Source organism: Crocodylus porosus, unplaced genomic scaffold (genome assembly GCF_001723895.1).
Source record: "Crocodylus porosus isolate Cpor-Errol unplaced genomic scaffold, CroPor_comp1, whole genome shotgun sequence".
Taxonomy (NCBI): Eukaryota; Metazoa; Chordata; order Crocodylia; family Crocodylidae; genus Crocodylus; species Crocodylus porosus.
In genome coordinates this window covers 17,506,850-17,520,279 of record NW_017728926.1, presented here as the reverse complement: position 1 = coordinate 17,520,279, position 13,430 = coordinate 17,506,850, and the positions used below count along the sequence as shown (strand labels likewise).

The 13,430-nt window shown below is 42.0% G+C and overlaps 1 protein-coding gene across 2 annotated transcripts in view; it reads left to right on the top strand.

The window, feature by feature from the left end:
• Positions 1 to 12: 12 nt before the first annotated feature.
• The window catches only part of LOC109314445 (arginine-glutamic acid dipeptide repeats protein-like), a 189,383-nt gene continuing 175,965 nt past the window's right edge, over positions 13 to 13,430 (top strand). The window contains exon 1 of one of the 2 annotated variants that reach the window (XM_019541625.1): positions 13 to 208. The gene's annotated coding sequence lies outside the window, so the exon portion shown is untranslated. The remainder of the gene's footprint in view (positions 209 to 13,430) is intronic. The other variant, XM_019541626.1, reaches the window with a different exon arrangement.

Genomic DNA, 13,430 nt, shown 5'->3' with positions numbered 1-13,430 from the left:
GCCAGCCCAGCCCAGCCCAGCCCAGCCGAGGGGGCCTCCTTTTGTTCACCCAGTGCCTCTCCGCCTCCTCCCCCCGCTCCCTCCGCTCCTCCATGGGCTGCGGCGGTGCCAGCCGCCCCCTCCTGCCGAAGAAACGCTCGGGCCGCCGGGGTCAGGCGGGAGCAGCTGCCGGGACCGCGGGGGAGGCGGCTCCGCCCGGCCGCGCTGGGTGAGTGCGGGGCTGGGGGGCAGGGGGCAGAGGCGCAAATAAACCCCCACCCTCCCAGCCTTGACCCAGAATGAAAGCCTGGGGCTGCTTCATAAAATCCCAGCAGCAACAGCAACAAATGCACCCCATTGGAAGGAGGAAACGCTTGTCCTTGTACGCCTTTTATTTAGCCCCCCACCCCCTTTCTCCTCCCCCCTGCTAGTCCCCATTTTTCAGAGAAAGTTGGCCGCGCTCGGTAGGCGATGCGATAGTTTGTGTCGGCCCGAGGCGGGAGGCCGGCGCGGTCAGGTCACGGCCGCCCGCTCCGAGGAGCGCGCTTAGCTTTGCGCGCTTGAAATCTTCCCCCGCCCGGAGCTGCGGAGCGGAGCACGCGTTTGATGAGAAGTGATTTCATGCGAGCCAGGTTAGGACTGGAGCCGGGGTGTTTTGTTTTGTTTTTCCCTTTCCGTTTTGATTGATTGGAAACCAGCCCCCCCTTCTCTGGCTGAGATGCAGGAGCGTCTCGGAATGCCTTTCAAGTCCTCCTAATTGGGCGCAGCGCCGGGCGCAAGTTGTTTTTATAATGTTGACTCAAATCTTGTTCTCGGATGAAGTGGCAGGAGACCTGCTTGACCACTTTCTGTTTCCTGAGAGAGAAACCAGCTCTGCTTCTGTTTTCCAACCGGGTTTAAGCCTCTCTTGAGTACATGTGGCGCTGTGCTGCATGGGGCATTGTGCGAGTGCATACATAGGCTCCTTTTCAACCATCTGGGATTTATTTATTTATTTAAATTTGTGCCTGAACGAAAATATAGCAGTTGTCAAGGAGCCTTATGTATTTATTTATTTATTTTTAACTTCAACTTGATCCCTGTTTTTAAACTTGGGCTGAAAAGTTGAGACATTTGGTGGTCTTAATACCTAATCCATGGAGCCTAAACGCTCTACATCCTAGCAGCGCGTTTCTGGGAACTCAAAGTTAAAGTAAACAGGATTTAAAACCCTACAGACAGAGGCACACTATTCCAATGTAAAGCCATTAATCTGTGGGCAATTAGTTCCAGACTTGCAACCAACTCTGCATTTTTGTCAGATTTCTGTTCTTTAAAGGCACTTGCCTTTCTGAATAGTTATATTGCCTAGTAAACTATCACAAGGCAGACATTTTAGATGCTTTACAGCAAGTTAAGAATTGTGTGGGAGCAACATTTAAAAGCTTTTATTTGTGTGTGTTTTTTCCCAACCCTGTAATTTAGTAGTGTTTAAACTATTTTATAAGGATCTCTGGGAGCAGCGAAAGGTGGTTTTGAGTCCAGAGCACTTGAGTGCTTATTGTACTCTGGCAGGCTGGGTGCTTGGCAGGCCGTTCTTGAGATGTTATTTGATCTGGCTGCACGATAGAATTGACTAGGATTACACCATTTTTTTTTTTTCCCTGTGGCTGTTGAAAGTGATGCATCAGCGAGTGCTGTTCGGTAGCATATTTTAAGACTTAAACTGCATGTATTCACTTTAAGCAGGTTTCCAGAGAAAGACAGTTCAGCATTTGTCTTGTTTTGCGGTTAGGATTTATGAATTGAGGCAAGGGCTGACGTAATCCATCCTACCACTTCCTTTGTGTGTATTTTATAGTTGGTCGTGCTTTTTGTTTTACTTTAAATAGCTGTGACTTTCTCAAATACTTGTGGATCTCCTTTGTGCCGTTGCCTTCTGTATAACCAGTCAGCTTGTTCCTGAATTATGCATCTTTGAAGGAACGGTTCCTTCAACTTGTCAGTAAGGTTCAGTGAATTGCTTGCACGTTATGTAGACTAGCTTTTTATTTTAATTAATGTGACTCTGTGTACAGCTGTTATGTCAGAATGCATTGACTTCCTTTTGCAGTGCAGTGTATCATGTACTGGAGGTTATGGGGAATTGCTTGGTGGATCTTCCAACCCCCTCCTTGCTCATTTTTATTCATGTGTTGGGACAAGACAGGCTTTTGTTTGCTGGTATCAGTAGCTAATAGCTCATTTGTGAGAGACCTTTTGTTTTGGTTTGGGTGGGGGAGAAGGAAAGAAAACAAGAAGCTGTTTATTAATAGACTTTTCATAAACCTGCCTGTTTTGGGGTCAGAGGGTTATGCTAGCTATTGTGTTGCTTAAGAGTAGCCAGAAGGAACCATCCATTTTGTAATGCCATAGGAGGTCATTGGTTTTGTACTGTGAATGAATTACTACCGTAGCAGATATTCTGCATTATTTACACATGTGTGACCCGGAGGATTTTTAGAGACAGAGAGCAGACCTACCTTTGGAGTGCAGAAGCAGAACGCCGGACTCTTTTGCCGCTGGAGTACTTGTCTTCCTGGTCCTGACAACATTTCTATTCGGTGGGCCAGAACTTCAGCTGAGGTAAATGGGCATCACTCCACAAAGCCCTGGTATTATTTATGTCAGTTTATGCTGTCGATTCAGCTCATCACGGGGCACCATAGGTGTGGGATAATATACGAAGTTTGTGCTTGACATATGGCTAAGTTTTATGAAGAGGGTGACTTTTTTGGAGCTCACACGTTATGTATGTATACTCTTTTCTGTGCAATTTTTCCACTCGCCTTGGTGCTGTAAACTCTTAAAGGAGAGAATACAACAAGGGGTTGAGACTGATCAGCTATGTTTTTGACAATATTGCACCTCAGAGATGCTCATTTTTCTTTAATGCATGTCTTGAACTGTCTTTGATGGCAGGTCAGTCCCCCCCATACGATAAAATTTGCAGTTGGTGGAATGCACCCTGAATGAGAGGGTAGTTGAGATAAGAGCCTATGGGCTGATGGGAGGCGGGGGTGGTGAACAGTTGGTAAAGCCATAAAAGCAAACACGCATGAAATCTGTTTATACATAAGGCCAATGTGGTGCCCTTATCTGAGACCCAATTAACTGATAGCAGCGGGAAGTGCAGGTGGTAGGAGTGGAGGTGTGATGAGAATATGATGCACTAACGCTAATAACAGTGAATATTCCACCACAGAGCAAGGGGTAGATAGATGTTCACTGCAAGAATTAACCAGGGCTCTTCTGTGCTCAAGCTTGGCCCGTTAAACTTCGGGGTTTAGTGAGCCCGAGGCTTTCGCTTGGGCTGCCAACTCTTGAGGGTGCAGGCTAACTCACTTCTGTACTGATTTGTTGTCCAGTGTCTTCCCACAACTCCCTGCTGTGCCTAGAAGGACAGACAAGTTCTCGCACACTTCCTTGAGAAGGAATTGGCGTGTTGGCTTATTGCAAAAGAAGTAACCGTGAGAGACACCATGCCTCTGTAGACGTTCAAGACAGGCATGCATGGTTACAGCGGTAATGAGGACATGGCAGCTGGGGCATAGGTTGGCTTTGTGGCACTTCACAGGATGGCTAGACAGACATGTGGGCTCAGACCCAGGTGCTGACTGCTTGAGTTAACTCTGCCCTAAGGACAGAAAATGCTGAGGCCAGAAAACAGTTTCCTAGTAGATACCTAAAATTAGGAGCATTTTGCATGTTGAGAACAAAACTTAATACAGGGTCAGTGTAAGCCATGAAGCCAGCGTTGAAACAAGGTCAGCTCGCACCAGTTTCCAATAAGAACAACAAAATGTATTAGTCTCCAAAACCAGAAAAACTGGGCTGGAATATTTGATAAATGCTTCGTGAAAAACCTCCAGATAATACTTTCTGCCATGTGCAAAGCTCTGTTTGCTCCTGGCACCTGAATTTATCCACCGTTTTTGTTTTTTAATGGATGGTAGCGACAGTGGCCTGAAGGGCACAGCTGGGCACGGCATAGACCTTTCTTACGTGGTAATGTGTTCTTCAGTAAGTGCCAGCTGAAAGTATTTCTTGTATGTGGTACCAGTCCATGGATTCAAGATGTTTTAAGGTGCAGTCATGCTCTAATACGGGTTGTCAACCAGAGGTGCCTGTAGTCCAGGGAGGTACTTGGGAAGACCCCAGGGGGTACATGGCAGCTCTTGGTTGTGCTCTTTTAATACTAAAAAACTCCCTATGTCGTATCTGTTCCCCTTGGGAAAACCTTTATTCTCTCCCATTAATTTTTCCTTTCTTTACAATCATTGTGCCAGCCTTTTAAACAGGGTTGGTTTGTTTTTTCTACTTTGCTTTTGAAATGCTCAATCTTGTCTGTTTTGAAATGTCTTTCAAGAAAGAAAGCTATTTCAAATGATACTTTTCTTATATTATTGCCAGGGTGCCTGATCTAGGGTTGCATTAAGGTTATACCCATGGTCCAGTGGAATACAAGTGTTTTGAATGTTGTAACGTGGTTCTTTGCCCACCCTGGACAGGCTTCTTTTCAACTGAAATTTCCGATACCCTTGCTAACATTCAGACAACCATCACCCTATTTCTCAACATGCAGGGAAGATGCCATGTGAGTTTTATAATGTGCATTTTAAGAGAAATATTAATTTGATCAGAGAAACTGTGCGTTAGGATCGTGTTTGGCATAATTGAAACTGTAGCATAAGCAGGCCCTCGCTTCTCTTTGCCCTGTGTAGGTCTGGTTCAAAGTTTACCATTGCATTCCTTGTGAGAGTGATCTCTGCTTTCAAAGAAAGACTAAGGTTGAATTCAGGTAGCAGCACTCTTTCTGCGTTTGAAGGCAGGCCTTTCTGTGTGTGTCAGATGTGCATAATGCACATCTTTGATCAGGTGAAAGGGAAATGATCAGTATGGAGAGTGTACTTTTAACAAAGGTGGAAGTATAATGTTAAATTTTCACTGAAAAAGCTCACAACAATTAGAATTTGTTCCCAAGTTTGCCTGAGGTAGCAGTTTGAGTTTTGACCTTTGACTGCAAAGCAAGAACAAAGGGTGTTGAAAAATGTGAATGATTAAAACAAGCTGGGCTTCTTTAGGAAACTTTCATGTAGTTCTGCCAACAGAAAAAACATGGTCATTGCATAAATATTGTGTTACGGGAATAAATAATATTTGATTGTGATGTGTGAATTTTGTTGGTTATAACTACACATTTCTCATCCAACGGTGGGGTTAGAAGTCTGGCTTTTCCTGCTGTTAGCAAAAGCACAGGGGAAATGAGGGCTGTAAATTTTGCATTAGCAGTGCGACTGCACACTTCCTCAAGGGGGAAGTAACAGTGCAAATTTCAGAGGAATGATTCAGTGCGATTAGGCTCTTCTGTGAAAACGGACATAATTCAGATGCAACAATATAAAGTCATACAACAAACCTGAAATGTTGTAGTATTAATTCCTAGAAGTTAGATACCTCCAGATTTTCCTGTCTCTTATTTTAGAAATAAGATATAATCCATTGTGCAAAGCTATGGGCAAGGGGAACGTAATTTTTCAAAGTTAGCTAGTCCTAGAATAGATGGGCTGCAGCATTTCCATCTATAATGCAGTGATTTAATTTTTTTCTCCCTTGGTGATACAGATTTATATTTCCTTGACTAAAGCGACCAAAAGTGCCCCTAGTATTGACATGCTGGTCACCTTGTAATACAGTTAGATGTTTTATGAAAAGATCAGAGTACTTGAAGATATTAAAGTGCAGTTCTGGTTTTCTGGCTGTTTAGTAAATTGTATATCGTTGCAGCTTTTGGGAGCCTGGACTGTTTACTCTTAGAACTGTAGGCAGTAGTTGTTAGGGCATTAAATCATTGGTATTCTTTAGTCTTGTTTGGAAGGTCTTGGCCTTTTTTGGTGGGGTGGGAGGAGTGGTATTTTGGCCACTAAATTAAATGGCATTGTTCCTTCTCTCCTGCCCAGCCCCCACCTCCTTACCACCATTACTCATTTAGCTGGCAAAATGATAGCAGCCAAAGGTTACTGCAGCTGGTAATGAAGTTGTGGCTTTGGATTCTTTTGTTCCTGATTAGATTAGCTGACTGAAACCTCCGTGTTCAGTTGTAGGAAAATTATGTATTTACCTAAAATAGGACTGTGTTACTTCCTTTGACCCTGAGAAAGTTCACAGCCTCTTTGTTGTTGCCAGCTCATTCTCTTTCATAGGTATGTCATTTTGGGGAGAGTAGAAAGTAGGCATTTTTCCCAAAGCAGGTTAGACCTGAGAACTTTGTATTTGTGTTTATCCGTGGTGTGAAGATTTCTGGGTTTAGCCACTGACTGATGACTAAGAGTGTCCGCAGCAGGTAGTTATGTTACAAGATGGTATGAAAGTGATTGAGCCAAAACGCAAGAGGCTATAAACCTCAAGCAGTAAAAAAAAATCCTCATCCTTAAATCTGACATAGTAACAAATCCCAGCAGAATTTACTTTTACAAGCAGTCAAAACATACTGTATTTGCTCCATTTCCTATTGAAATCTAACAAAGGAGCCAAAAATCTGATTTCCCTTTCCTGATGATAAAGCTATTCCTTTGAGATGAGAGCTAGGAATAGATTCTTATACAGCAGTTCCTTCTGACTTTATTGAATGCTCTTAGGTAATCTTGTATGGAAGTTTAAGTGTGTGTGCGCACGCGTGCGTGTGTAAGGCCTCTAACTGCATGTTTTTAATATTAGAATATTGTAATTGGTTTAAACATGGAGTATCCAGCCTCTGTTTTTATAGTTAAAGACTGATGTAAAGGAGTTAAGAGCAACCCAAGGTTATTAGATCATTCAGAGACTGATTACCCTTTCACAGTATAATAAAGTAATTATGAATAGTGCATGAAAATTGGCTGCAGTCTGTTTCAACTTATTACCGCTGCCTGTCTTTTTACAAGAAATTGCATTGTCCTCTTTTGCATTGTTTTATAGTTAGCATATTCAGAGCATGCAAGATGTTTGTCACTTGGTTGCATATGCTAAAGACCACTTAAAAATATAAATTCAACCCTTTGATTCAGTTTATTTTTTTGTTTTTGTGAAGCTTCTTGGTTTCTGCTAATATTTCACTTTGAGTCTGTTACCTTTAGAACAGTACTTGCCACAGTTGCTAAGGCGGTCTTTAGTACAGTACATCCTGGTTTCAATAAAGATATCTTTCATGAATGGATATAGTAGGGGAAACTGCAAAATCAGCTGTTGACAAGGAAATTCTATGCAAATACAAATTGAAAAACTGGCATTTGGAAAGGAGACAGAAAACAGTGTTCTTGCATGCGTGTAACTTGTATGTGATCCCATACACCATTCTGTTGAGAAGTTTTCTGTGTTTTAGATTCATGTTTTTTTCTTTCTTTTTTTTTAATACAGCTTCCACCTGTATTTGGGAGGTGGGGGAGTGCAAAAATTGTGTCAACTAAATTGTTGGATTTGATGCGGGTGCCGCTAAGCTGGTCCAACTCATTGAAGATACAGGGTAGCTTTTGCACGAGGGTGTTGACTTAAAGTTCAGAGCTGAAAATTTGCTCCCTAAGTGTGTTAAATGTTAATTCGTAGTACGTGAGCAAATATTTTTGGTCCTTAAAATATGGTGATAACTGATATTAATTGAAAAGATCAAGTATAAAATACAAATTCTAGATTTTTGGGTTTGACTATGCTCCTGTACCTTTTCTAGGGGATGACAGTAGAGGTGTACAGTTGTACAGAATGACTGTTTTACATTTAAGGACATATGCTGTGCTATCCAGGATGCCAGAGCTGTTACTGTTTCTCACTTTTTGTGTTGCATTCTTTATAAACAGTGACTTTTAAAATAATGTGATCAGCAGAACTGTGCTATGTACACAACTCTCTGGTCATTTTGAATATAGTTAGCGATAGTCTTGGCTGGAGATTAGTCATAATCATTACATGCCAGGCAATTAACATGCTGAAGCTCTGAAACACTTGGACCATTTATTCTACTTGTGACTGGTGCATTAGCGATAATACACATGAAGGTATTTGTTTACATTTGCAGCTACAAAACGCTGAGGGTCCTTTTACACACAGACTTCTTCTGGTTTCATAAAACCAAAGCAGTTTTAAACTGAATTTTCAAGGGAGTACTAACCTGATGTAAACAGGGTCTGCACTGATTCCTTTTTTTCTTTCTTTCTTTTATTTTTTTTTTTCCTTAAGGATATCCTCATAGAGTTGCTGTGGCTTAGCTGAATTGCTTTAAAGAACACCACCAGGTAAACCCTGGCAAGTCAAAAGAGCAAATCAAGCCCAAGTTTACCCTTTTTGTGCTGAAAATGTTAAGTTTAGGAATCGAGACTTGCAGGTCTGCTGATGGTGTCAAATATACCCTGAAAATAGTTAACAAATTCAAAATGTTTTGCATTGCAGTCATGGATGTCTTCTTTTGGAGCTCAAGAGAACTCTGCCTAGGCCAGACATGCTTCATAAACACTAGTGTTATTTTCTTCACATTTGACTTGTTAATACAGCAGGTTTTGCATTTGAAATGCACCAATAGCTTATTAAGTTTGTTTTTAGTTTGCTTGCAGGGAGCTTCTGGAGAATATTAACTATTTGTCAGCAGTAGAGGAATAATTTGTTTAGTGCTGGAGACACACGGGGCAGGTGATAGCCGAAAGAAGTTTAACTCAGGATTATCTTGGTTAGGGTATCTTGGTTAAGATACCCTTGGTTAGGGTATCTTTGCACAGTGGCAGTAATGTAGCCTGTGAGGTTGAACTGAGGCACGATCATTGCTAGTTGAAAACTTTTAAGCTTTCTCAAGGGTTTCTAAAATATTCAGGTCACATGTAGCCAGTGATTTATTTGCAAGAGAGCTCAAGGTGGTATATTTGGGGAGGGTGGTGGGGGGAGTCAGCAGGGTGCTTTGTTGGGATTCCACATAAAAGTTGGCACCCCTTGGAAATACTTAGTGTCCAAACCCGCATCTCTGGGTTTTTTTGGACGGCCTGGGTTAATTTTTATGCCAGCAGTTGATCATATTCAGCTGATTTGTGCAAAACCCATGCAACCCCTTAAAATGTTTCTTAGCTTGTAGCTAATAAGTCTATATTTTTTCTATTGAGCTGAGAGCTTGATGTCTGGACCGGCAGCTATCATTCTGCAGTGTGGCTGGTTGTTACCTCTCCCTCTTACTTCCTGCTGATACTCTCGTGCTATACATCAGAGGTTTCCAAACTTTTTCTTATTTCGTACCCCCTTCCAGATTTACCAGCTGTCTTCTTACCCTTGACAGCATTTATTTTATGTTTTAACCCCTTAAATGCCCTTAAACCCCTATAATGAAAATTAAATCTGCCATTATACAGTTTCTCCTGCATACCCCCTGAGATGTTTTGCGTACCTCCAGGGGTACGTGTGCCACAGTTTGGGAACTTTCTCATCCTCTAAAATCAGCATAGTTCCAAGTTCATTTTGATTCCTAGGGAAGATTGCAATCTAGCATATGCTGAGAATTAGTCAGCCAGTAATAAATCTCAACTGGACCTGTAGATATCATCTCATGGGAGAGGTTACATGACTGTTAGAGAAACGGGCTAATCCAGGCAGAGCCGAGTAGATTTAATTGGGTCCCAATTGCTTGGATAACTGGCACTTGGCTAATTTTGTTCTGTAACACCTAGAGAGCAGTTCTAAAGACCTGAATTTGCTCTGGATTAGGTTAATGTGGTAGGAGAAAAGTTTATGATTTGAACAGAATTCTTCGATACTTCTTTTATACTTTTTGTTTTTTGTCATAATGCTTTCACACAGCAAATGATTGAAGCTTCAGAGAGCTCTTTAGGCACATTTGTACAAGTGTAAAACAATCTCTCATGAAACTTAAATAACTGCACAATTGTTGTTATTCGTCCTCTGTTAGGATAAAAAAAAATACCGTTATCATAATTTGTATTTTAGCATAACAGGACAGAAGAACTATGCTTTGCTGTATGGGAAGACCTGAAGGGAAGGATACTGTGAAACCCAAAAGCTTGTGTGTCTATCCCAGCCCTGCAGCTTGTGCAATAAACTATATCCCACAGAAGTCTTGCCTCTCATTTCACTGCACGTGTATTTGTAGGGTAAAGTAGATCCTTAGTCCTTGGTTAATTAAAATTACTTACTTTAATATTTTTATTCCTATTGGCAGTTGTGTAATATCCATCCAGAGCTTGTATGTTTGAATGCTTTTAACATAATTCTCTTTATTTTTTCCAAAAAGCATTTTAGAGTGGTGTAGCACATGAATGCTAAAAATACATCCTGCATGTGGAGCAGGGGCTTCTTGTTGGTGTGGGAAAGTCTTTGAGCAGCGTCTCACTTTTTGAAGGTACTGGTGCGATTTCACTTGTGATATGCAGCTTCAACATTCCCACGTTTGCTTGTGCTGCAACATTAGCCTGTATTCATGAAGGCTGAGAGCTTTCCCTCTAATTTATCACTTTAAAAGAACGAGTCTCTAAACTTTTATGATTTTTTTTTTTGCACATTTTTGTGTGAATTCAGCACTCAGTGAAATGAGATGCAAATAACCCTGGTAGGCAAGGTACTGATCTACAGTTAACTGTGCCTCTGTCCTTTCCTGCTTGTTAGACTTACAGCCATCCTCTACAGAGGCCTGTGATTGTACTAGACAGTGTGGTGGTTTTATGTGGATCTGCACAGTTGCATTAAGTGACAGCACTTGTTTCACTGGTGTCTTAGTGATTTGTACTGAAATGATCAAGAGGGATGTGGCTTATGGTCCAATCCTGCAAAACATTGCACTCAGCACTTTGTAGGAGCAGGCCTACATACGTTAACCAACTGCATTCCCTGGGCATGTTAGATTTATGTGACCAAACTGCTAGAATAATGCTCTAATAAGCTCAGTGGAGAGGCTTGTAAGTAGAAAGTACATGTAATACCTAAAGGATGGCCCAAGGGCTAAAGTTGGCTCATGGTATCTTAAAGCACATCCTATAACTGCAAGTTAAGGACAAACTCATTGCTTGGAGCCTTTTTCTGCCTTCTTTCCCACCTACCCCCTCCGAGTCTCATAAATAGAAACTGCCAATTGTGATGTTATTACTTTCAATAAAAAAGTGGATTCAGATTCATATACAAGTTAGTAATAGCCTGTAGCCAGTTAGTAAGTTATTAATACAAACCTCCATATGGCACAGATTGGTAACTAATAATTTGAAACCTGACATACAGCAGTGTGCACTATAGACTAAAAGTACCCTTAATGCACATATGCTACTGAATGAGCATCTTTTCATAGGCCCGGCTTTTTTGGGTCTAGCCAGGGAACTGACTATTGGCGTGATAGCAGCCATGCTTCCTCACAAGCCAGCTGATTTATTTATTTTTTTTGTCCTGGAGATTTCACACACACCTTTTGCAAATTGTCTGATAGCTGCCAGATATGACTGAGGCAGGGCTCGGGAAAGGAGTCTGGAAGACAGTGGGGTGAGAAATTACTTTGGAGGTCGTTGAGCAGTCTGCCACGTCATGTTCATGCTTAGCTTTGAAAGTGGAAGGAGCTTTGAGTAAATGCAAACTTTTGTCACCTTAGTGAACTGTCTGGCAGATGTCTCCCTGGAGGAGTTTTGCCCCAGATTTCCCACTACTGCTGGAGGGAGTGCTAGTGTAGACAAGCTTCAGCTGCTCATATGCTCTTTAAGCTCTATATTGTCTAATCTTATCCAAAGGGGGCTTAGACATTTGAAGACCTTTCCTACAATAGCAGTCGTCTTGTTGCTACCACCAGGGGAGCTGCAGAGATTGAAAATTTTGGAGAAATGGCTAGCAATTGAACAACGGTGCCATTGTGCTTCCTTGCTGTAGTTTGTCAGGGTGAAATAAGCTGTTCAGTCACCTTTTTGGCAAGCTCTGTGCTGTTTGTTAAAGCAAGTGTAGATGAGTACAGACACAATGCTTTACAGACATAACTCCTGCCAGGGAAAAACTACAGATTAAAGGAACTAGACTTAAAACAAAAAACAAAAAAAACCCCCCAAAAACCCAAAAAGCAATTGAGTCATAATCAGTTTTGTCTAGTATAACTTGTAGTTTCATAACATGTCTCTATTGCGAGTTCTCTTTGGAGTATATTGCATTTGGTGGACTAATCTTGAGGCCTTGAAATCCTTAATCTGGAAACACAGGTTCAAACACTGGTGTTAGACTTTCTTCTGAAATAGTATTCTGTGTGATTCACATGTATGGAAAGACTGAGATCTTTTTCTGGTCTCTACAGTTTTTTACATACACAAAAGCAATTGTATTGGGGTCTGTAGGAAGGAATTGGTGCTAGTCCTGGTGTCTGCAGCAAATTCCAGTCCTCTTCCACATGCATGCGTTTTGCACAGTGCTTTGAGCTGGTTTGTTGCAACCCTTGTTATAAGAGGCACCCTTTCAGTGGTCCCAATGTTGTGTTTGTCGTAGTGCAATGGGAGCCAACCTTTTGGGCATGTATGCCACAAATTAAGCCCCATTTCTTTACCCTTTCCAAGTGCCACTGCAAGTGCCACTTCAGTCCCATTCCACTCCCCCCAAGTGCCACTCGGATCCCTATACCTCCTGCTTCTGCCAGGCTGTTGCGTGCGAAGCTGCCCGTACCACTTGTAGTATGTGTTGCAGATTGACCACCCCAGTCATAGTGGATGCTAGCGGCTGATGCTTAATGTTCTTTTAAGGATCTAACTGACCTCCTTGCTAAGCAACTTATGCAGCAAATTGAATTTAAGCAAGGAAGGTGTTGCCATGCTCAAAAGACAAGGCTCTTTGGCTAATCTTTCACAAGCAGTTAGGACAACTGGGGGCAAGATGCTTTGGCTCAGCATATATAGTTGATCTTCCTTCTGCTTCCCTAGCTGTTTGTCAAGATGGGCATCAACCCACATTGGGGAGATGTGTGTTAGTCTTCTTGTGCTTCAGGCTTGAGCCAATGAGAACTGGAGCAATTTTTAATTGTGCTGCTTTTTGGAATTCGCATCAGTATCCTGAGCACTTAGACACAGCTGGTGTTCATATATAGATTAAAAAAAAAAATGCTGTTTCTAAATGTACCTAATCATTGTTAATTTTGTTATGTTTCATTGTGGAATACACATCCTGAGCCAGGCATGTTTTAGTCAGTGTTGCTAGGGGCAGGAAACTAGGAAGTGTCACTGGATAGTAACAAATCTTGCCGTGCAATGTCTGTGTCCATCTTGTCTAATGCTTAGTGCAAAGAGCCTAGATCGCTTAGTGTGGTGTTGACCAGAGATGATTAATATGTGGCACGTGGGTGATTGGGGAAGGGGCAAGGCAACACAGTGGCAGAGCAGGGACAGAGTCGAAAGCAGAGCAGCAGATTGGGCAAAGAGTACAGGGTAGAGAGCTGAAAGCAGAGCAGCAAATCATGCAGGATC